A 22074-nucleotide genomic window follows, 5' to 3' on the forward strand; every position below is an offset into this window, starting at 1 on the left:
AACATTAGCTCTGAATGGCCACTCTGCAGTGACTAATAAGGGAAGGTAACCCTGCACTCCCGCAGCACAATTGCAAAGGAATGCAAATCCCAGTGCTATTCTGAGCATTTCTCTTCGCACAGAGGAGGGAGAATGGGACTACCTTAAGTCCTTCTGAAAGGCTAAGGCTCAAAGGTATGTATTTGCTTAAAAAAAAAAGTGTAGTGATTGCAGAGAAAAGAGAAACCTGAGAGCTTATTCTTGAACAGTCAGACAGGGTCACCAAAACCAGACTAAATAGTCTGACTGCAGGGCAAAGCACTGGGGCTGTCTGAAAAATGATCCTCTGGATGGAGGGAATAGCGAGAAAAAACAGGGAAGGAGGGCTGGGTGGGAATGCAAGAGCTACTAGAGACACAGCCAAAGGAACCGAAGTGTGACACCGAACCTGGGGCACGGTAGAGCACACCACAGCCCCTGCAAGTGAAGGTACTCCCTAGGGCTTCGTGGGACATCGAGTTAAACATTTTGTATTTCAGAGGATGCTCTTTTAATAGTTAAAATATTAAAATAGATTATAAAGAATGTATGTTCTCCTAATATCACCAGCAGAGCAAGACCAGCTCTTGCACCACCCAGCAGGAGCCAACCGACTCTGCCGCAGAAGCCTAGCAGCCCCGAGCATTTGGCTTTTACTCCACCTCATCCCACACCCTTCTGGTCAAGCACCTTGAAGCAGATCTTTACCCTGGCAAGGGCAAACTCTAAAACCCTCCAGTGCCTGAGGGAGAGAAACAACTCAGGGCTCATAACTCATCCTTATTTCAGAGAGATTAAATTTGATCTAGGAACTACTTGAAAGCTCACTGCATTAGGACTAGGTAGAAGTCTATGTTGTCCTTATTGCTCACATCTTACCAGTTCACTGCTATTAATCCATGTTTTTTTTCCAAAGGGTTACCTTACTCCCAGTCTAGAAGGACCTTTCCAAAATGGTCTCACAGAACAGCTGCAAGGAAAGGAGCTCCTGAGAACAATGAGCGGAAACTCCACTCTTTAGATAAAGCTGTGTACCATCCCCTACTAACAGAATTGCATACCAGCATCTCACAGAATACAAGAACTTCTTTTTTGTTTCAGAAAAAGCCTAAAGTAAAACCACATGCTTGCTCTTTACCTCAAGCTACAAGGCCAACCCCCCCAAAATTTACCCAAACCCACTTTCTCATAGGGCTGACGCCCTTACCCCTGTATATGCTTCACCTGCCCTAGGTTTCCACATGTGAGGAGCAGGATTGCAGGAACAAGCCCCCCCAACACCCTTTAAGAGCCAGCTGCAAGCACCGCAGTAAGATGCTAGGCTGTAACCACGCTGCAGTGCTCCTGTTGGGGGCTCTCTGCTGTCTCCTGCCAGGTGCTGGACCATGACACGCTACACCACACCATCTCCAGTGCCATCGTATTCCTGAAGGTACTTGCCTGGCTAGGCTCTCTGTGTCTTTCTAGCTTACTGTCCTTCAGTCTTTTTTTTTTTTTCCCCAGTGATTCCTTTTGCTCTTCTGGACTTTTGTAACCTTTCCTAGTATTTAGCCTCATTCTTTCCTCTTACAGCATGGAAGCCCCCTTTCTGATTTTCTCTCCAGTGCCTGGTATCAGCAATTGATCCTTGTCTCTCTCCTGCTGTATCCCACTCCAGCATCCCCACCCAGCTGCCCCTTTCCCAGCAGCCTCTGCCAAATTCTTAATCTTCCTGCTAGCTTTTGTTTTTGTGTAGAAGTTTGTGTTTTTTCAGATTTGAGTCTGAAATCTGTTTATTGTGGTGTTAGCTTGGGAAAGCTAACTGCACTTGAGAAAGCATAAGTGTACCTATGTGCATGGGTGGGTGCTGGCTCTGGCAGTTCTCTCTTTGAGTGCAGAAAACTCTGGAAGATAAAGGGCATCCCACAAAACCTGATGTGTCCATGGCCAGGACAAAGGGAGCACACAGTGGGTTAGAAAAACCTCCCAATTCAGCTGAATCAGAGAGGCAGATGATTGAGTAAACACGAGGTGTTTGCCAGATATTAGGCAAGCAAGAAACACACGTTCAATTCTTTTAACTTATGACTGCACTTAATTACTGCTTTTTCCTCCCTTCATATGCTACATATGGGATTAATAATAATGCTGAATCAGATATGCTCTCTTATTTACCAAAAAGAACAGAGCAGTAAAAACGAGCAAAGGAAGCTCTGATGAGGTAAAACACACATGCTGTGGGGAGAAAACCGCTTTTTTTACGAGGGGGTGGTGATCCCAGAGGAGTCAAGTTAGCCAGCCTGTGCCTCCATTGCCCTGTCTGTAAAGCAGGTACCTGCTTGCAGGTAATTCTGGTGCCACCCCCAAAAAGTGCTGCGGGTGCCCTGGGGACTGTTATCCCGTGTCAAAGCCTACGACACCCGACAGCTGGAGCCCTGTGCCCAGAGCTGCAGGCTGGGTGCAAGGAGGCCCGTGCTCTCCTTGCAGATTGTGTGAAATGCAGCTAAAAATTTGTGCGGCTTTGTAACCCCTGCAGGATAAAGACATCTAAATCCTGGAGTTATTCAAAATTAGCCTGAATGTATTCTTACAGAGTATCTCCCAGCCTGCAGCTAGAGGCAAACAGATAAGTCACAAGATAAAATATCTCCTCTGCTGGGTACAGGGCATGGTGCTGGCGCTCACAGCTGGTGCAGGGATGTGGGGAAGGGGCCGAGGTCTTGGCTGTCCCCAGGACGCAGTGGTTTAAGCTGGTGAAATGGTGGTTTAACTGGATGAAGTAATACGACGTAGTCAAAACTGAGGAATCAAAACATGGTTAAATGGGGTTTGAGGGACGGTGGTCAAATCTCCAGCAGCCCATCCAACGGTGATGTTTATGTTCCCCTTGGAGGTGCCGAGCCCCTGAAGGCACCGTGGTGCCGATGGGTTTGTTTAGCCAGGAACCGGAGGAGGAAGGGGCTCCCTCATGCATTTCACTTCACTCCATTGATTATTATGGGCTCTTTATCTGGGCATGCCAGCGGGTGCAGTGCTCAGGGACACTTTAATAATGGGAAAATTTAATTCAAAAAGCCCAAACTATGTGCTAGGCTGTGTTTGACTGTTTACCTGCTAATGTTTGCCAACTGCTATCTCATTAGCTGTACAGGAAATATAATTGATATTTCTGTAGAGACATGACACTTGTGCCTCTGCTGAAATGGGAAGGCTTTCTCAATGCTTCGTATCACTCCTGTTCGCTGCTTCCCATAAGTGATACTGCCTCATTTTGGGAAGGAATCCAAGAAATAAGAGCTTACCAGAGAGGCCTCTTGAAAGTATGGGCAGCTTTATGTCAGCCTGGGAGCTCCCTCGGATACAAATCTTCTGGAGGAAAGAGTGGATTCTCTGCTGTTTGCAAAAGGGCCACAAATGGGAAATAAAATGTTCGTGCAGCTCTTTAATGTGAAAAACATCCATTTTGGAGCACACATTCTGTGTCTAGTCTAGGTGAGACTGAGCAGGCTGTGTGTAAGGGGCTGGTTAGAGGGAGGCAAGCAGCTGTTTTCAGAGATGCCTGCAACCCTGACTGCAGAGTTGGGACGTGGACTGGTCCGAGCCCTGGTAACTGGGACGTTCCTAGTCAATTCAGGGAAGCAGCGCTCCTGTCTGCAGTGCACGTGTCCACATCTGGCTGCTGGCGTGCTGTGCCTGAGGGCCTGTGTAACGCAGGATGGTGCAGTGGGTGGCGATGCAGAAGACCCTCTCCTGCTCTTTCCCTCTCCCCTGTCCACCAGCTGGGCACCGGTGAGAAGCAGTGCAAGTCTGCAATTTTAATTTCTGCAGGGATAACACTTACCAGCTAATTACTGCGAATGCTGCACCTGAAATCTCACTCCAGACAGCATCATTGCACACCTTTTGTCATGAAAAGGTATTTTTGCCACTGCAGTTTTTTTCGTCCCCGCACCCAGTCAGTGTCCACCAACAAACAGGCAAACACTGCTTTCCTTGAAAGATGACCCAAGGCTGAAGGCATCCTGCGTGGCACCGGGGTGTTGGGGTGAAGGGGCATCTCAGCTGGTTATGTTCTGACACCAACAAGCAGCAGAAGACACGTGGCGCTATAGAACAGGGGGTAACCAGAAAGAAAATAAGCAGGATTTCTGCCAGCAGAAGGAAGAAAGTGTTTAGGAGAGAGCACACTCTGGGGAGCCATCCTCAACTGTTTCCAAACCTGAGTTAAGCAGATATTTCTGTATACCTGTCTACAAGAGGAGCTATTCCCTCAGGACACATTGCAAACCTACAGGAAAGAAGAATTTCTGGTTTGGTGGCTTTGTGTCCTCATGCATTTCTGTTCTTCTTTATTTTGAGTAAATATTGGGCTCCACTAAATGGAGGAAATCTGTGCAGTGCATTACTGTGTGTTGGGGATGCTGTGAAAAGTGGCTTTGCTGACATGGCCGCTTCCTCTCTTCTCCTTCCACTGATGCTATGATTCCTGGTGTTATTTCTTGCCATTTCTCACCTCTCTTTTTTGAGATTTGCATATAGTTCATACATAACAAGGCTTTTTTCCCTGGGATGAAATCTCTTGAAATCTGATCCATGAACACATCTAAACAGTAGCACTAACAGGAAACTCAGAGATATGGAAATGTAAATGATTCCCCAATCAATAAAGATAATTATAGTGAGAGATAGACTGACATACAGTATCTTGAGGCTTTTTTCTTGTCTTCCAAGGGGCTCCCCAGAGACACCACAGACACTGGTGAATGTCTTTCCAAGGCTTACTATGGTTGGGGAAAATTGTTCACTGAAACAAGCGCACGAGTGACACTGCCAAGTTAACAATGTGCACGTTGCAGCTGAAGCCAAACTTCTCCGGCAGACTGGGGGCAAGGAATATGACTGCAGTCATTACTAAGGGATTTTCAATTCTGTAGTTCACTTTCTCATTGACATCCTATTTTTTGTTGTAATTATAGACAGCATGATAAAGAGATCAGCATTATTCAACTCTCTTCCTACCTTTTAAAAGATGTCACTAGTTTTGTCCAATTAGCATTGGCTTTTAGCAGACTCTAAATACAAACTGCTGTCAACTTCTGCAGAACCCAGAAGGAGAGAAAGGTTGATTTCTCCCCCCAGGTTATTGGCTGTCAGTGAATACCTTGTTTGCACGTTTCTGGAAGGGCTGATGGGGCAGGTCACACAGGATTTTCCAATGTGGCCAGCTGGTCTCCCTTCATGGTACTGGGAGGAAGAGAGTGATGCATCTTTGCAAGGAAGTGCAGAAAAGCCTGAAACGGGAACAGTGGAGAAGGATCAATTAAACACAGCAGCTTTGTTTGAGTCAAGAGCTTCCTGAGCTGGGTCACTGTGTCCCTCTAGCCCATTCTCCCCACGACACCCCTGCTGTCACCCCCATGTCCGAAGGGGCTCCTGTTGAATGCAACACTTGTGGCTGACGGCGGGGAACATGTATGTCCCGGTCCAGTCTGCGTGCAGCCCAGCCGTGATTCTTCTGCTAGATCTTGATGAAGTTGCTCTTAAATCTGGCTGCATTTCAAGAACATTGTCCCTTGTGAAAAAACTTCACCTACTGTCTAGCATTCAGCTGGATGGTCTTCACTTGGAAGAGGAACTTTTAAACTTGCTCAACAAAGTGTATTTTCTTTGAACTAGTGAAATAATTCCTAGTGCGAGCTCCAAAAAGACCTTTTAAATTTTCCTGCTTGAACTTCTGTCCGTCGCATGAGGCATGATGGACACTTACGAGGTCATCTCCCCATCTGCTTTCAGCTCCTTCAAAAGACACATCTGACAACTTTGACGCAACCCAAAACCCAATGCATATCTTTCTCCATTGCACTAGTTTAAATATATATATATATATATACACGCTTGGAGAGGAATGAAACTGTGAATATGGTGGTTAAGGTCATGTCATTAGGGGTGGTTAAGGTCACCTATCTGACACATGTCAGATGAAAAGCTGAAGCAAGAATATTCAGCCAACTGCTCAGTGCAGTTTTTCATCCTTTCTGAGGAGGGAACAGCCCGTTTCCCGCAGAGCACCTCTCAGTAGCGCGAGTCCAGTCCTCCTCACTTGTGGGGCAAGGAAATGTGTATTTCACATAGTACACAGAATAAATATTCACCTTTAACAAATGTGGCACACGTGAAAATGCCAAACTTCAATCTCCCTTTCTTCCCGCTCACAATCATATTTAACGGAGGAAGAGAGGAAATTGCTTTTACCCATCTTCATTTGCTTTACGTTCTCTCTGGGATGAGAGGGCGCTCTCGAAGCTTGCTTTGGAGCAGTACAGACCTTGCTGTAAGCGACCAGGCTCTGCTTCACAGGCGTTGCTCCGGGTCAGCCCTGTGCCCCGGCATCAGCAGTTTGCACTTTCCAGGGCGCGGGAGAGGCTGCACCCCGTCCTGCTCCCGGCTGGCTCCAGCCCTGCGGGGTTGCTGTTCTGATGTGCTCATACCACACCGATAGCAACTGATAACTCGGAGCACACCCCAGCGCGTGCACCAGGCTTGCACTATTTCTGACTCCAAAGTACAGATGGCTCTGGGGTGGCTTTTCTTGGCACCTCTCTGCAAAACCTAGAGAGGGCATCTGCTGAAAACAACTGCTTTGAAATAGCTGCTTCCTCGCCCTCTCCCTCCCGGGTGCTCCCACCTGGATCGCCCACTGACCTCACAGGCTGCACTGCGCTGGGTTAAAGGCACTTACTTTAGTTATGTACCTCCAACAGCTCCAGGCAACAAATGTATTTCATGCGCAGTCCTCCTGTACCTCTCCTTGATGTTCTAAGGCAATGAGAAAGAAGTGTTAAATTTGTTCTTGGCTACTTTTCCTTGCAACTCCCAAAGGCACCGGTTACAAACTGAATCAGTTATCAGCTAGTTAGGCTGGCAGTTCCCGAAGGTACTGCATGAATACTGATAGGGACCCATGCATTATTCAGTGCGAAGAGCAGAGGAAAATGAGCAACACGTCCAAAACAAGAACAGCAGTGGCAGTAAGGGAATAATTAGCGAGCTGTCACTTGTCCCTGTCAGTATTCCCTCCCTTAACACATGAGGGAAAATAATAAAAAAGGGTAAGATCATCTTGCAAGCTCTGCTCTTAAATATGCAGCTGGTAGGTTAAAATACAATGATAAAGGGGAGAGGATAGAGAGCTCTGATACAGTTTTCAAAAGATATGGCCTCCATTTCCATGGAGACTATATTTTTTTTTTATTTTTTTTAATCCCACAGGCACTGGGTTATACAATAAGTCCCTGCCTTAAATATCAGCCCATGTGCAACAGCATGAAAGGGACATGGCTCTAACATGGGGGCTTATCCCAGGGAAAATATTTAGGGGGGTTTTTTTTCCTCCCTTTCTACAAAACACAACTGAAGTGAATGTATTTTAGAGAAACCAGGTTCACTGAAATTGGCTCTGCAGAACAAGTCTGCTGCTCCAAAACAAAGTATAAGAGCAGGGGAGTCCTGCTAGCCAGGGCGCGTGTGCCCTGCACTATTCCCCCAGCACGTCCCCATCCCTTCCTCAGCTCTCCGGAGAGGCTGGAGGTATCGGGGAGGCAGCTGAAACTGCAAACTAGAGAGCTCAAATCAAGTTTATCTGGAGTAAATTATTAACTAATTAAGCAGTTTGTGGATTGATGAGAATAGAGTCGTTCTGCTGTAATCTATTAAATAGCCCCCGAAGCTGCTCATGAAGAAGCAGAGTGGAGCTGGGCGCTGGTCCCCATGGGGCGCAGGTGCCCCACCGCGAGCAGGGCTTTGCCTGCGGGCTAGCGATGCTGCCTGAAATGGTGTCCGTGCCCCGTGCAGCCTGCAGGATCCGGATGCCACTGGGTTTCACAGCCTGGACCGCAACAGCGGAGGATCACGGTGAGCAGCGCCTGTGTGTTGTGCTGGTGGCAGCCTGTGCCGCACTCGCCTCTGAGTATTCCGATGCCTCAGTGCTTGCAGGCACCATGCTTGGGCTCTCGTTAGGACAACAGCAAAGACGCTGCTACACAGAAGGGCTCTTTCCCTGCAGACCCAAGCAGGTCCATCTGCCCCTGCAACAGGCACTCCATCTTCACCTGCAGCAGCTCTCAGAAAGCTCCAGCACTACCATGCTAATTCCGATCAGGGAAGGGATTTGTGCAATGCACAGAGAGATTGTATTCACAACAATGTTAGCAGTGACTTCCCTAAAATATCCTGACATGGATCCCTCCAAACAATCTGCCACATCACGGCGAAGCTGTAGAGTCGATCAGAATGGGGAAGCGAGCAGGTCTTCAAGCATGTGGCCCACCACGGATCTGAAAATGTCAAGATTCACCAGCAGATTTCAACCTTCTCACACAGAAAACTACCACAGAGATCATCGACAGCGGCTGCGATGTTTAGAAAAGCTATTAATGAGCCCAGCTTATTTCAGAGATCTGTAACACTTATGTCATTGAGGACCCACTTCCCTTGTTCTTTGCCCTGATTTCTTAAAAGGAAATTTTGGAGAAACGACAGGCAGGCAGCAGAGTGCCACAGGGAGCGGGGTGGAGGGACAGCTCCTGGCAAGGGGCACAGGGTCCCGGATCCTGCGGGAGGGGTGGGGGAGCCAGCTCTGAAAACGGCGTTAAGTCAAAACAAAGGGAAAGAAAACAAGGAAAGGCTGGAAAGGTGTTATCAGAAGTGTCTGCAAGTGACGCCTGTCCAGCTCCCCAAAAGTCAGGATAGGTCCTTCAGCAACCCTCTTCCCACACTGGGAGGACATCTCCTTTGAAGTCCCTTCTTTTTCCCAAAATATATTTCATTGTTTTTCCCTGCTTCTGCCTAGCAGCCAGTGGGATAACAGCTCTCCGTATATAGTCTCATGCTATAAAAACGCACACAAAGCAAAGCATTTTCATGTCAGGTTTTTATAAGCCCTTTCTAGCTCCTGACTAATCCGTGCCCAGCCCAGCCTCTGACAAGCCAGAGTTCCCTTTGAGCTTGTGCCACAGATTTGCACAGATGACTCTGGTTGACACAAGATGTTATAGATAGTCCCCTGTTTAACCCTTATTCCAGCACAAATTCACAGGACGTTTTTTGCTCATCAGATGTCTTTCTTGGATGTCCTTAAACCATTGCCTAGGTGGCCATTTTCTTTTTCTACCACATGCGCTGCGTATCGTTCTAGGTCTTTGATGAATGATTCTCTGGATAATATATTTCATCCCACAGAGCCTGTGTATGTACTGGGAGAAGAAAACTGGAGAGATTTCACATCAACTAAACAAGCATCTTTGGTGTCAAGTGCCTGTATTTTTGCATAAGCACCCACAGGTTCTTCAGTCTCCCTTGTTCAATGAGATCCCCGGCACAGATGAATATTCATAAGAAATAACTGGGAAGAGCTGTGATTTTCAGCAAAGCAAATTTTCCTGAGGGAGGAGGAATGTACTTTCTCTGATGCTTCTCTAGCGTATGTTCGGCCCCAGGTGATACCTCCCAAGCTCCTAAGACAGGGTTAGGAAAGCCGCTCACCGCCAGCACGGAGCTTGGTGCAGAACAGAGCCACAACCCATCGCAAATCAGTGCTTGTCTACCGAGGCAAACGGCATCATGCTGGCCTGTCCCCCTGACCTCAAAGGAGTCATGCTGGCTTTAAACCAGCCCAGAATCAGACGTGTTATTTTTAATTCATGGTTGCAGGCCAGACCCTGAGCTCCAAAATCCAAATTCTAAGGGTAAAAGAGATTTCTGCCCTGCTCTCGCTTGGTTTTGGTTGCTCAGCCCTTTCCATTCGATGCAGTTCATTTTTCCTCCCGTATTTCCCTGCTGCTCCAGCTGCACAGACGGCAGGGCCGGCTCTGCTGACGGTATCATTATTGCTGTCACATACCTGTTACTGACAGGCGGTGGGGAGCACCGGGAACCTGATGTTCTGCCACTGCCGCCCAGCTCTTCGCATCCCCACTCGGAATTACAGGACCTTTGTTTTCCACCTGCTGGAAGCGGCTGCGGTTTGATTGCAGGAGGATGCGCGATTTAGCCGTCGGAGAGTGAATAATTTGGCATGGAGCATTCCTTGTTATTCTGTCAAGGAGTCTGTGTGTCAATCGATGGGCTAACAATTATGATCAATGTCAACAGGAAAAAACAAAAAAACACCATTAAGCAGTCAGTAATGTGCACAGGCACGAAACGGCCTTGCTGCTGCCTTGCTGTGGCTGCCACGGCTGGGGGAGCTGCCTGGGGAGAGTGTCCAGGCAGTGCAGCCTGGGGAAGGGATGGGGGGCAAGGTCACAAACCCGGCTCCTCCTTCACCAGGTCACCCTTGGTTAGGTCCCTTCTTGCCACTTTGGATTTTAATTACCGAGATGCAGGATTCGGCAGATCCAGCACACCCTTTGAATATGGCACATGTGGAGTTGTGCTCCTGGACAGAGGCTGGGCAGGGTCCAGCGTGCAAGTGGGCGTCTGGGCACTGACTCTTCTGATGGTGGCACTGAAGCTGTCAGTTCATAACCATGCTAAAGCCACCGTGACTTCTCCAAAGAAACTGAGCCATGACCTGCTCTGGCTTTTTTACACTTGTGCTCCGGTGCCTGAGATACGGCCAGTGTGTCGACAGGCTGGAAACCTTGGGGAGTGCACGGTCCTGGCAGGGAGAAGGGACCAGAAGGGCTGCTCAGGTGGCCCCGGTTCAGCAGAGCTGAGCCCAAGCTGGTACTAGTGTCTGGCTTTTGATGGTCTGCTCCTCCGACCTCTCTGCGGGCACCTGCAGCAGCCAGATCCCTCCCCAGCTCCTACGAGATGTCCTAGTGCTGGTAACCCAGCAGCTCGCACAAGCGTTGGTTGCTCCTGCGGTTTTTGTAGAGCGTGCCCTCCATCTGCAAGGATGGCGAAGGGGTTGTGGTGCGCGGTGCCAGGGCAGGCTGGCATCCCGAGCAGCTGAGGCTTGATGTGAGCGTGCACGTCATGGGCTGGCAACACCTTCTGTAATTAATGCAGCTCAGACACACCTGATGTGCCATTCGAGGGAGATGCGAGAGCATTTCAGAAGAATGCTTGATGCCCTCTGTCACTCACTGCCAGGAATAATGCTCCTCTCTGCTGTCACACTACGCTCATAGGATGTTGAATTAAACAGTGAGTCTTTTGATGCTGCTGAAGTAACTGTTGCATTAATTATCCATAGAATTTGCACATGCACCTTACATAGTGAAAAAGGTGCGCTTCCCCAAGACTAATGCATATTTGAATTCTCAGCCCCCCTCCCCGCCGAATCGCCCATCAAGTCGCTTGGTCTTCCAGAATGCATTGTGCCGACTCGCTTTCGTATTGTTTATTAATGAACTGAACCTTGAAAGTATGAGATCTTTGCCAGAGGTTATTTTTACTACCACGTTAGTTAAGGCTAAGAGTATTATTTTACATGCCAATGAATAATTTACCTGCCATTAAAAAACTTATTCTGAAACAATCATCAGCACTAGCCATCCATTACCTGTATAGCTGCATGTATGCAGCGAGAACATGCTGAAGGTGGGATTTCATATGTACAGCGTGTTTCCTGCAAAGCTGGGGTGGAAGGAAGGTCTTAAACGGCTGTGCAAAATAAAATGTCCACAGCACCAGAGTTTTCATGAGGTGTGGCTGAATCTCAAAGTTTATAGCTTAGAAAAAAAGAACAATTGTGATACCACATTTTTTGCTTGTGCTTTTTCTGAGATCTCTATTTTCCCCTTAGATTCTCCACACCTACTGATTATTTATAGCATACCAGAACTCGAGCCTTATAAAATACCATGCATGACTTCTCCTTGCACTCAGTGCTAAGGGAGACTAGGCACTATTGGTAAAAGATTTAACTTATTAATAGAATAAAGCTAGAACAAAGCTCTGTAATTTGGTATTAGCTTTCCCAACCTGATTGTGTTTATTTAGAAAGCAGCTAAGACACAGGCATGTGGGGCTATAAATCAGCAGAAAATCAAATGCTAACATGTAAATAAATTGCAAATCAGCTGAGAAATTGGTTTCATTTTGAGACGATAAAGCATATTTTTCCTGTACTGATTTTATAAGGTGCCCCTTAAGAATTGTAATATTTCTGTGTGGTAATGATAAACATTAGTGAGTTGCTTTAGAAATGAAAAAATGGCAACCCTGTGGGGATTTGAAAAACATATGCACTTCAAATTTGAAAATCCAATTTAACTGTCCATTATATGGAGAATAAAAAAAGGTAAGGATAGGATAATTTTGCAGTTACACAGCATTTGACTAAATCTGATTCAGGGATGACAGCTACACTTTAAAAGCTACATGTCTGAATGTAAGGAGACAGCAAATCATTTATTTATGATTGTAATCTAGCTCCTGTCTAACAAGTTAACAACTGTGCAGAGTGCTCCCTGAGTGGAGGCAGCCTGTGTAGGCTTGTCAGTTAGCACTTTTTAAAACACTTTTCATAGAATTTCTGTAAAAAAAAATAAAATAAAAGAGACAAAAGAGAGTCGCTGTCAAATTTACCAAAACAAGCAGATGTTAAAATTGTGAAAGTTTGAAGAAACAAATCCTGTTCTTAATTTCATACAAAGCACCTTTTGAAAAAGGTATACAGTAATCAGAGAGGCAAACACAAAAGATCTGGTCGCTCGCACAAACCTGCACTTCGTGGCAGCTCTGCCATCGGACCCGAACGCCAACCCACCGCTCCCATCTGCGGGAGCCTCCACAGGCTCCTGCGGGATCCTTAGCCTGCCGGGCACCGGGCTGTGGCACCGCGGGGCTGCCGTGGCCGGGGGTCCCGTGCTGTGCCGTGCCTGACTGCTCCATCAGGCATTTCTTTGCTGGAGGTGTCACATTTTTGACATTGAAGTCTTGACTGCTGTATCCGTGTCCACAGTATTTTGCAGTTAGTGGTGCCCGTAACATACTTTGTCCACCAGTTTCCATACGTCTTGACCTCAGAAACCATTCCAGCTGTACCTTGGATCAGGCTAACGCTGCCCAAGCTCAGCAAGCAGAGCAGTGATGTGTTTGTCGTTGTACCTGTCTCGAAGTGAAGTGTTGATGTAAGAAGTTTTAAGGCAACTAAATCACCTGAACAGTTATGAAGAACTACGAACAGGTAGTATTCACCCAAGAGCTCTAATGTGATATGGGTAATCTAATATTGATATTATATATCTCATTTTAAATCCTCTTGGTACCAAAGGTCTAGAAGGCGAATAATGTGACAAGTTTTTCTGAAGAGTAATAGGGAAGAGCTGGTGAGCTGTTGTCCGTGGCCCCAGTGTCCACATCAACAACCTGGTAAAAACAATCACAACACATAGGACTATCCACCAGCTGGAGAACTGGGGCAAATGGGGGAAAAGGCAGTATGGCATTGCGGGAGGGCTTGCTTTGGAAGATGGGCTCTTTGGGTTTCTATAGAAGAGTCTGACAAGTGTGTGATGGGGAGGTGTTGGGCAAGGTCTTCAGCAAAGTCCTTACGAAGGAAACTGGCCCAACGGGAGGCAATGGCTCCACGTGGCACGGCTAAAGGACAGTGTCAAGGAATCAAAATAAATTGCTGGTTTTCAGAGGGGAGATTCATGGGATCTGCACTGGAACCAGTGCTGGAAGAGGGGACAGTAAATGATCCAGAAAAGGGGTGAGATGGCAAAGTTTGTTGATAGCACACCGTGATCTGTCTGTCTAAAAGCAGGGACAGCTACAAAAGTCGCAGAGATATCTCACTGGAGTGAGGGGCTTGGCAGAGGCAGATGACATTCAAGGTAGATAAATGTAAAATCTTGAACTCTGTGGGGGGGTGTAGAACTGGAAATCTCATCTTTACATGCACGGAGGACTCTGTACTGATGGCCAGCACTCAGGAGTAAAAACTGAGGGCTGCAATAAGTAACTCTATGGAAACACTAGCTCAACATCCAGCAGTGGCCTAAAACCAAACCAAATATTAGGCATTATTAGGGGAAAACTAGGGACCAAAGAAAGAGCACGGTGCTGCCGTAGACGTCTGTATAGCAGCCCTACCCTCAATCCTGCATTATTCTGTCCCTACCCCATGACACAAAAACGACAATAGAAGTAAGAAAGGTCCAGAGCCGGGCCCCAGGGATGAGCAAGGATAAAGGCAGGATTCCTTGGGTTGAGGCTTTTCAGCCTGCAAAGGAGATGTCTGAGGAGGGATACAACAGAAACCTAGGAAACCGGGACAGTGAACAAGGATTCGCTGCTGATTGATTCTCACCGTACAAGAGCAAGGGGTGTGAAAGGGGACCGGCAGCAGATTGAAGCCAAGCAGTAAGGAGGGTTGGTCTCACGTGCGTAGTTAAACAGGAGATATCTTTCACCGATATTGTGAAAGCTGAAATTTACATGGGTTCAAAAAGTTACCGGACAAATTAATGGCAGAAAAATCCATCATACATCCATACATAGACATTATTTCTGGCTCTGAAAGATCTTGAGCCATAAATTACTGGAGGTTAATAGAGTATTTGATGAAGTATCATTGTTCGCTTGCTCTGTTCTTATGCTCTTCAGTGGGTGTTTGCCGTTGCTCTCTCCCAGATATGAGCCACTATAGCTATTTTTATGCTCTTAACATGTTCTTTTACCAGTTGGAGATGTATCTAATGTTCAACATAAATCAAACGTTCTCATTTGATGTGACATGTCTTGGCCTCCTTGAAGCCTGTAGCTACGCTCCTATTTGTTTCAACAGGGTCGGGATCGTACCTGTTGCACTCAAATGCAGGCACATAACCAATGCGCCTGGCACCATGCTCCTCCGGGCTGTCCCCGCTCTAAATGGTAAAGGCAGCCCTTTCCAGCCCCCCGCTGCCTGTTCCACTTTAAGGGACTATTTCTATAAATGTGTTCCTCTTCTCAACTTTTTGAAAAAAATACCCTTGGTTAGGCAACGTCCCCTGCGCGTGTGAGCCGTCAGCTGCCCCAGGGATGCTCTCGCAGGGTGATGCTGTCTCTGCACGGAGAGCTGGATGGAGGTGGTGGGGCTCTTGGGATTCTCACGCTGATTCTCTGTGTGTTAATGGGAAACTGGCCGTAAGACCTGGTTTGATAAATTTCAGTGACAGCAGTTTAGACCGGCCTGCCCCCAGTTTAGACCAGACTTTACACTGCCATATATGTGGTACAACAGCGGTTTCTTGTCAGTTAGAGGGTGTGTTGGACCCGATCCGCGGACGCCTGCGGGGACTAGAGCGGGTCCAGTTCCACAACCTGCTGTGTCCCCTTCTGGTTTTGGCTGCCTCCGTTATCTGGGGGGGTCCTGGAAGCACACGCCCCCATCCCTCAAGCTCCCCGCCGGCAGTGCTGCGGGTGTTGGGGTGGCTCCGGAGGTCACAGACACCCCAGGGTGCGTGGCCGGGCAGGCTCATCACCCTGACCCTGACCTAGGCAAAGGCCCGAGGGAAAACAGCTTTGCATAGGAACATCTGCGTATGAAAGGTCGGCCGTGCTGTCCTTTTTAAATTGAATCAGCACTTCTCACTTTGAGAGGCTTGGTTTTTTACACAGCCGCAGAATAGGGGTCACTTTTTACTTTGTATTTTCCTGACTTTTGTTCACTTTTTAAAAAGAATAAAGCTAAAAAATACCTTGTTCTGATTATTTGATATCGTGCTAAGCCCTTTCCTCCTGAGCAGAGGAAAGCTACTTATTTTTGCAGAGGTGTCTGTGCATTTGTACGCTGTACCCTTCCCCTCCGCCGACGGACAAAACCTCCCTGGGTGTCTCCCCAGTCACGGCAGAGCTGTCCTGCAGGTGCAGAAAGCCACTCCAGATGTGTGCGAGGAGGCAGGCTGGCTGCAAACCCAGTGGGAGCTGGTTTGTTTATTGTGCGTGAGAATCACAAGCAACTAAACTAAAGGGAGAAAGTTTGAAATGGTGGTTGTCAGATAGTATCACCCTCACACCCTCTGCTGAATGTTAATAAGTGTAAGTAAACACAAGAAGACTCTGCCTGTTTATTTATCTTGGATTAGGTCAGTGGCTGAAAATACACAGTTTTGCTTTTTCAGATAAAATAATTCTTTTCAGATAGAGAATGCTGGGTTTGTAGTTCATGATTTTCCCTTTTTTGATGTAGGGGGAGAAATGTAACCGCAGAGTCTTAGTGATGCAGGTAAAGCTCGGTTGGTTTTAAATGATATTCTGCCGATAAGGAGATATTTAAAATACGCTTTGAAAATAGCCATCAGCAGAGTATTTTGGAAAAAACCTGCAGTAGAAGAGTCAGGGCTGTTTACTGCACTTTTGCTGGCCACTCACTGAACTGATTATTCTTCTGTTGGAAATGAATGCCTACAGTGTTATTTAAATTAGATTAAAAGTAAAAGTGTTCAAGAGAGTGTAGGAGTCTGCCCCGCTCTTTTTTCTTAAGGGAGGGAGACAAAAATTTCAGAAATCAATGATTTAATTAGGATCGCTGAGGTCGTAGGTAACTGCAGTTTTCACTCCCTGTGTCCTCATGCTTTCTGTGCCTCAAAAGAACAAAAAAAATTGCTATTACTGTGTTTTTGAAAATGAACCATTGGTTGCTATCATGTCATCGTGCAGAGGGGACGTGTCCCTGTTGGTAATTACTACAGTGGAGAGACTGGAAATATCTGCATGGCTGATTGACAGCTTCGGCTAAGCAAACAGATCCTTCTGCAGTCGCTCGCAGTCTGGACTGGGGCTGGGCTTGGCTGCAGTTTGGCAGCAAAAGCCAGGAGGCCGTGGAAAATGGCACTGTTAAACCAGCCAGCAATCTGTGGGGTCTTCAGAACCTTATCATCCATGCGAGTCAACAACTGTGCTAAATTGAAATTGTAGAGTTGATTAAACGACGTATTTAAGGCCCCATAAAAGAAAGCAAGCAAGCCAGGAAGGGAGCAGTGCGAGCACGGCGCGGGGGGAGCAGCAGTGTTGGGAGGGTTTATCTCACCACGAGCAGCAGGCTCAGCCACTGATCTAATCAAATTATTCAGCATTAAAAAACTGCCAAGGCATTCCAGTGCTGCAGCTTCCAGAGGCCCAGCTGGGATCAAATGCTAATCAACATCTCCACGATATTTATTCCCACTGTCAGTCTGGTACGTGTTTGTTTTCCGAGCACTGCATACTAAACTGAAAGATCAAGATGAATCGGTGGAGATGGGAGATGATGAGCAGCCAGGCTAAACATACAGAAAAAAACACCGGCTATCAGGAAACGGGGGCGGCGGGAGGGAGAAGCACAGCCCTCACTGGCGGAGAGGCCAGCGACCCTCAGACATGGTGTGGTGCAGCCTGGATGCACCCACCAGCCGGCAGCGGGCACCGAGCCGAGCGCTGCGGTGACACGCAGTGTGGCTGGCACGGGCAGCACGCCTTGCCCCCTCGCACCGCGGCCTCGCGCCCCTCGGACCCAGGTGCCGCTGCTGCACCAAAGCCCCTTTCGTCCTTGCAGCATCACGGGCTGGTCCCGCGCCGGCTCCTCGGCACGGTGGGAAGGATGGCGCCCAGCAGCGCGGGGATGGCTGCACCAAGCAGGGGCCCTTGGGACCCTCGAAGGCCGCATGCAAACCGGCGAGGTCCTCCTTAAGCGCTAGCCACCGGAGCGCTAGGAGACTAATTAATTTCCTTTTTGTTTTTCAGAGTTTCATTTTTAAATTACAGTCTTCCCTCCTCTCTAATAAATACTCAACAATTAAAGCTTTTTTTTCCCCGACATGCGATTCCAACATCTCAGTGTCCCACCCTCCTGTCACCTTCCCTGCCATAAACAGATTCGTAAAAACTGCTTTTGACGCCCCAGCTGCCATTAGCCACTTAAAATCCCATAATTATCATCCTATCATGGGCCTGTTAACGAGCAGTAAAAATAAGGCCATTGAATATGGTAATTTATTCGTAAATTAGCCTAATGAGAATAGGTTTCAGACACTGTTTACTTTCTAGCTGCCTGTTTCGGTGCAGTGCAGGCTGGCTGCGCTGGGATGGCAAAGCTGTTTGTCGGTACGGGAGCCTCTGCCTGGGTGGCAGGCACAGCTCCCGCACCGGTGGGGAGAGCCGTTACTCCAACGCCAGCCCCGCTCCCGCCCTGGGCTTCCCGCACAGACTTCCCATGGCTCTCCTGCTCTTCCATCAGTGGCACCACTGCCGGTGTCCCCACCGCCAGCACCGGGCGCCGTACCACAGCAGCGCCGCGGGGATGCCTCGGGCACCGCCCGCACCAATGTGGCCCTGCACACAGACACTGCTGGCGCTGATGATTCCTCTCCGCTTATAGCACTAAAGATGGGAACCACGCTCGCTGCCGGAAAACTGCACTGTTGGCTCCCCAGGAGACCTCCCAGCCTTGTCTGCAGCGGAGTCTTTTGCTTCCTCAGCCTCTTAATTTGTGGAGGTTAAAGACACACCGCCTGAATAGCGCGAGCCAGCTCAAAGCAGCAAACACTCTCGTCACAGAGCAATTTTCTGCAGACCGTCATGGCCTGCCCCTGCGCTTTCCAGAGCTGAGTAAAAATACCAGAATAAATGCAACAGAACGGTGTTGTGCCATACCCTTGCAATGCAAAATAATAAGAATTTGTCAGGGTCCAGCTTTAAGAAAGCAAAGAGTGAGGATTCAAGGGGAGGTGGCAGTGGGAGGAAGCCTCAGCACTGCGAAAATGAGTTAAAGGGAGAAATCTGCAGGTGCTCTTGGAAAGCAGGGAGGGCTGCAGTGGGGTCCCTCACCCCGGGCAAGGGGATGCTCCCTGATGAGTTCCGGTAGGGTTCCCCGAGCAGCTCCTCGGGCCAAGGCGAGCAGCATCGAAGACCTGGCCACAGAAGGTAATGTCACCTGCTGCCTTGGGGACAGCCAGGCAAAGCCCAGAGGTGTGCTGTTCGCCCTGCTCTCCACTCAAGGGAAACCTCTCCCAAGAGCTGCCCCAGCGAGGCCGGCACCCACAGGGGACGCGGCAATCCCTCCCGCAGACTCCTCACCGCATCCCCCAGCCCCTCTGGGCGCCAGCTCGGCCAGGGCATCGCCGCACGCCGGCAAGAGCAGCAGCAGTCCCCGTGCCAGCGCCTGCCTCGGTGCCGTGTGGGTCCAGCCCGTGCTCGCGTCCCCTGTCTTCTGCTCAGAAAGCTGGAGGTTTAACCAGGGCTTCTCTGGCTGCGCTGGAGGAAAAAAACTCCTGCGGGCGACCTGCCCAGCTCACTCAGGGCTCCTGCCTGGAGCAGCAGTGGGCAGTACATGTCTGGTCCCATTTCTCCGGCTATTTTTGAGTGCTAATTCCCAGTAAATAAAGAAAAGGGCATTGCTCACGACCTGCTGTGTTTAGCACCCCAAACCCAGGAGCTAATAAAGATGCGTTATGGTGGCCAATCACCAGCTAAAGCCACCACCTGGTCCTCCAAATTAAAATGCCCATCAATCGGGCAAGAAGAAGGAAGACGAGACCCGAACTGACTCTGCTTTGAATCCAGAACTGACTGGTCTAAGCACTCCGGCACCTGGGCGGCTTATTTTTTCCAAGCTCCATCTTTGCAAACAGTTATTCTCAGGCAGTGGAGTGGTAATAAACCCCTGAATGAATGAGGATGAGAGGTCTTTTCAGGGAAGAGGTGAAGAGCTCTTGACTATGAGCCTTTCACCCTCTAGAGTATTTTCATTCCTAGGCTGGCTAAAAGCCAGGAAATAAATCTGCAGGGCCAGAGCTTCTCGGCTGAGTTGCTGAGCCAGAGCCTGCAGCACCCTCGGCGCTGCCACCCACCCCTTCTCCTAGTCCCCCCTGGGGAGGAGGCTCAGACCTGCCCCTCCGCAGCTCACTTCCACTCCGCCAGCTCCTGCAAAGGGCCAGGCTGTGCCAGGCGTGTTGGGGCTCGACAGATGCGGCTCAGGAGAAGCCTCGTGTGAATTAGTAATAGCTCGGCGTGCCTTCGCAGAGGAAGGAGTCGAGTGCATGTACACATCAGCCCCTCAACGGCAGGGGAAGCCTTCTTACGCTAAGCCTGGTCCTGCAAAGGAGCAGTCCCTAGTGTGACTGTAAAATAAGGCGAATTTGTCAATCCTGGCTTCCGACTGTCTCCCCCCAACCCTTCCACTGAGGCTTTTACCTGGGAGTATGTGGGCAGCCTGGGCACCTGTGGCATATCTGGAAGGGAGTGCACTGCCTTGGGAGAAACCCGTGCTCGTGCGGAGGCTGCTGTCCCTCCCCGGAGGCAGAGCCAGAGCGCTGGGCTGTGCCGGCGCTTCTGGTGCCATGGGGCGGCCGTGCCCTGCCTCGGGTTCACCAGCTGGCAAAGGGGCCGCCAATAAACCCCGACTTGCAGGAAAGCGAGTGGCTGGCAGTGAGGGTCTGAACGGACGTGAACGTCAAGGATACTTTTCAGGAGCCTGCACATTGGTAAAAGTGCCTGCGCCCCTGGGTGCCCTGCTTCCTCTGAGCAATGGGTCCTTCCCAAAAGAGCCCTCTCTTGGCCCAAAACAAGGGCAGTCACAGGCCTCAGCACCGACTGCATGTGTGGTGCCTGTGATGGGGACACGGCAGCGCCCGGCGCTGGAGGGGTCCCTGGGGACCGGCCTCTCCCACACCGCCAGCGCCAGCCCCTGCTCCCATGTGCCCGTGGGGACTATGAAAATCAGATGCTCTGGGAGGAGGAGACTGTTGTCATAGCAAAAGCCCCTTCCTATCGAGAATCCTGACTGGTTTCCAGTGCCCGATTTCCACGTGGTGCAGGAGGAGCGAGGTAATAGCAAATTCTTCGTCATGGTCCCAGCTGTGCTGCCTCCGACTGCTCCTTTTTGCCAGAGAGTAGCTCCCGTAATCACACTCCGCGGTGGCTGTACTCCTGCCTTTCCATCTCCTAATTTAATTACAACTTGTTTCTTTACTAATTATAATGCTCAAATCATAGAAGAGCTTAAGGCCACTGTAGCAGGGAGGCTGGTGGCTGTCTCCTTTTTGCTAAGATGGCCCCATTATAATTTCACTTCCTTCTGATGGAGATTATAAACACTTTGTGTCAAACCACTTCCCAGCAGTTCTCACAGTGTGAAAACGATTGAGGTCAGGAGATGCACACAACCTACCCATCAACTCAAGTATATTCCTCAAACACTGACACGCAGTCAAACTGCGGGGAGGTCACCTCTGTGAGAAACAATCCTTCCAGCCGCTGAGCAAGTACCAAATTGCCGTGTTGGAAAATAATGTGGAACACATTAAAAATAGCTCCCTAGGTAATAAATGGTTAACAAAAGCAGCCACTTCCACCCAGCATAAATAGGAACATAATCATTGTAAATAAGTTAACCTATTATTGTATTGTAATAAAAGAAGCACATCCCATAGCGAGGCACGAAGGACACTCTAACATTTGACTCTTGGAAGAGCCCTGTCTGGAGAAGCTGTGGAGGACATGAAGGGCTCAGCAGGGGTAGGTGCAGCCTCCAAACGCTGCAGTGCGAGCGCCGGAGAGCAGCAGGTGCCTGCTGGATTGGAAAACCCATGCGGGCTCTCCCCTTCCCCTCTTCCCTCCTCGCGCATCCTTGCGTTTGCAATTTTGATTTGAATAGAGATCAGATCAGGTATGAGACTTTCTTTTTGCCGTTTCCTACAATTCCCATGTCTTCTCTACAAACACACGCGGCTGCTCTGGTACAGGGCAGCAAACTACAACCATGTGGGTATGTAGTTCATCAGCGAGACACAGAAAGACCACCTTCGGCTGTTGATTTTATTATGAACTTGTTCCTTGTTACCAAGAGCCTTGCATGGGTTCAGGAACTCGTCTCACACAGACAGGGGCACACACGCACATGGGTGGTACCCCTCCACCTCTCAGGCAATTTAAACGCACCAAATAGAAAGACTTTAAGGAACGGGATAAAAAGGCTTTTGGTGTGACCTGCCCCAAGCATTCAGAGAAACAAGACATCTTCCAAAACAAGGAGAGTTTTTGTTTGTTTATAAACAATCAAAGGGAGAGATGTTTAGGAGAGCTCTGGTTTCAGTGGTGGCCAGAGCAATGGGCAATGAGCTGCTCCTGGGAAAGCTCCCGCCAGCCCATTCCCTTTCTGCCCCG

The sequence above is a fragment of the Aptenodytes patagonicus genome, chromosome 15 (assembly GCF_965638725.1).
Source record: "Aptenodytes patagonicus chromosome 15, bAptPat1.pri.cur, whole genome shotgun sequence".
Lineage (NCBI taxonomy): Eukaryota > Metazoa > Chordata > Aves > Sphenisciformes > Spheniscidae > Aptenodytes > Aptenodytes patagonicus.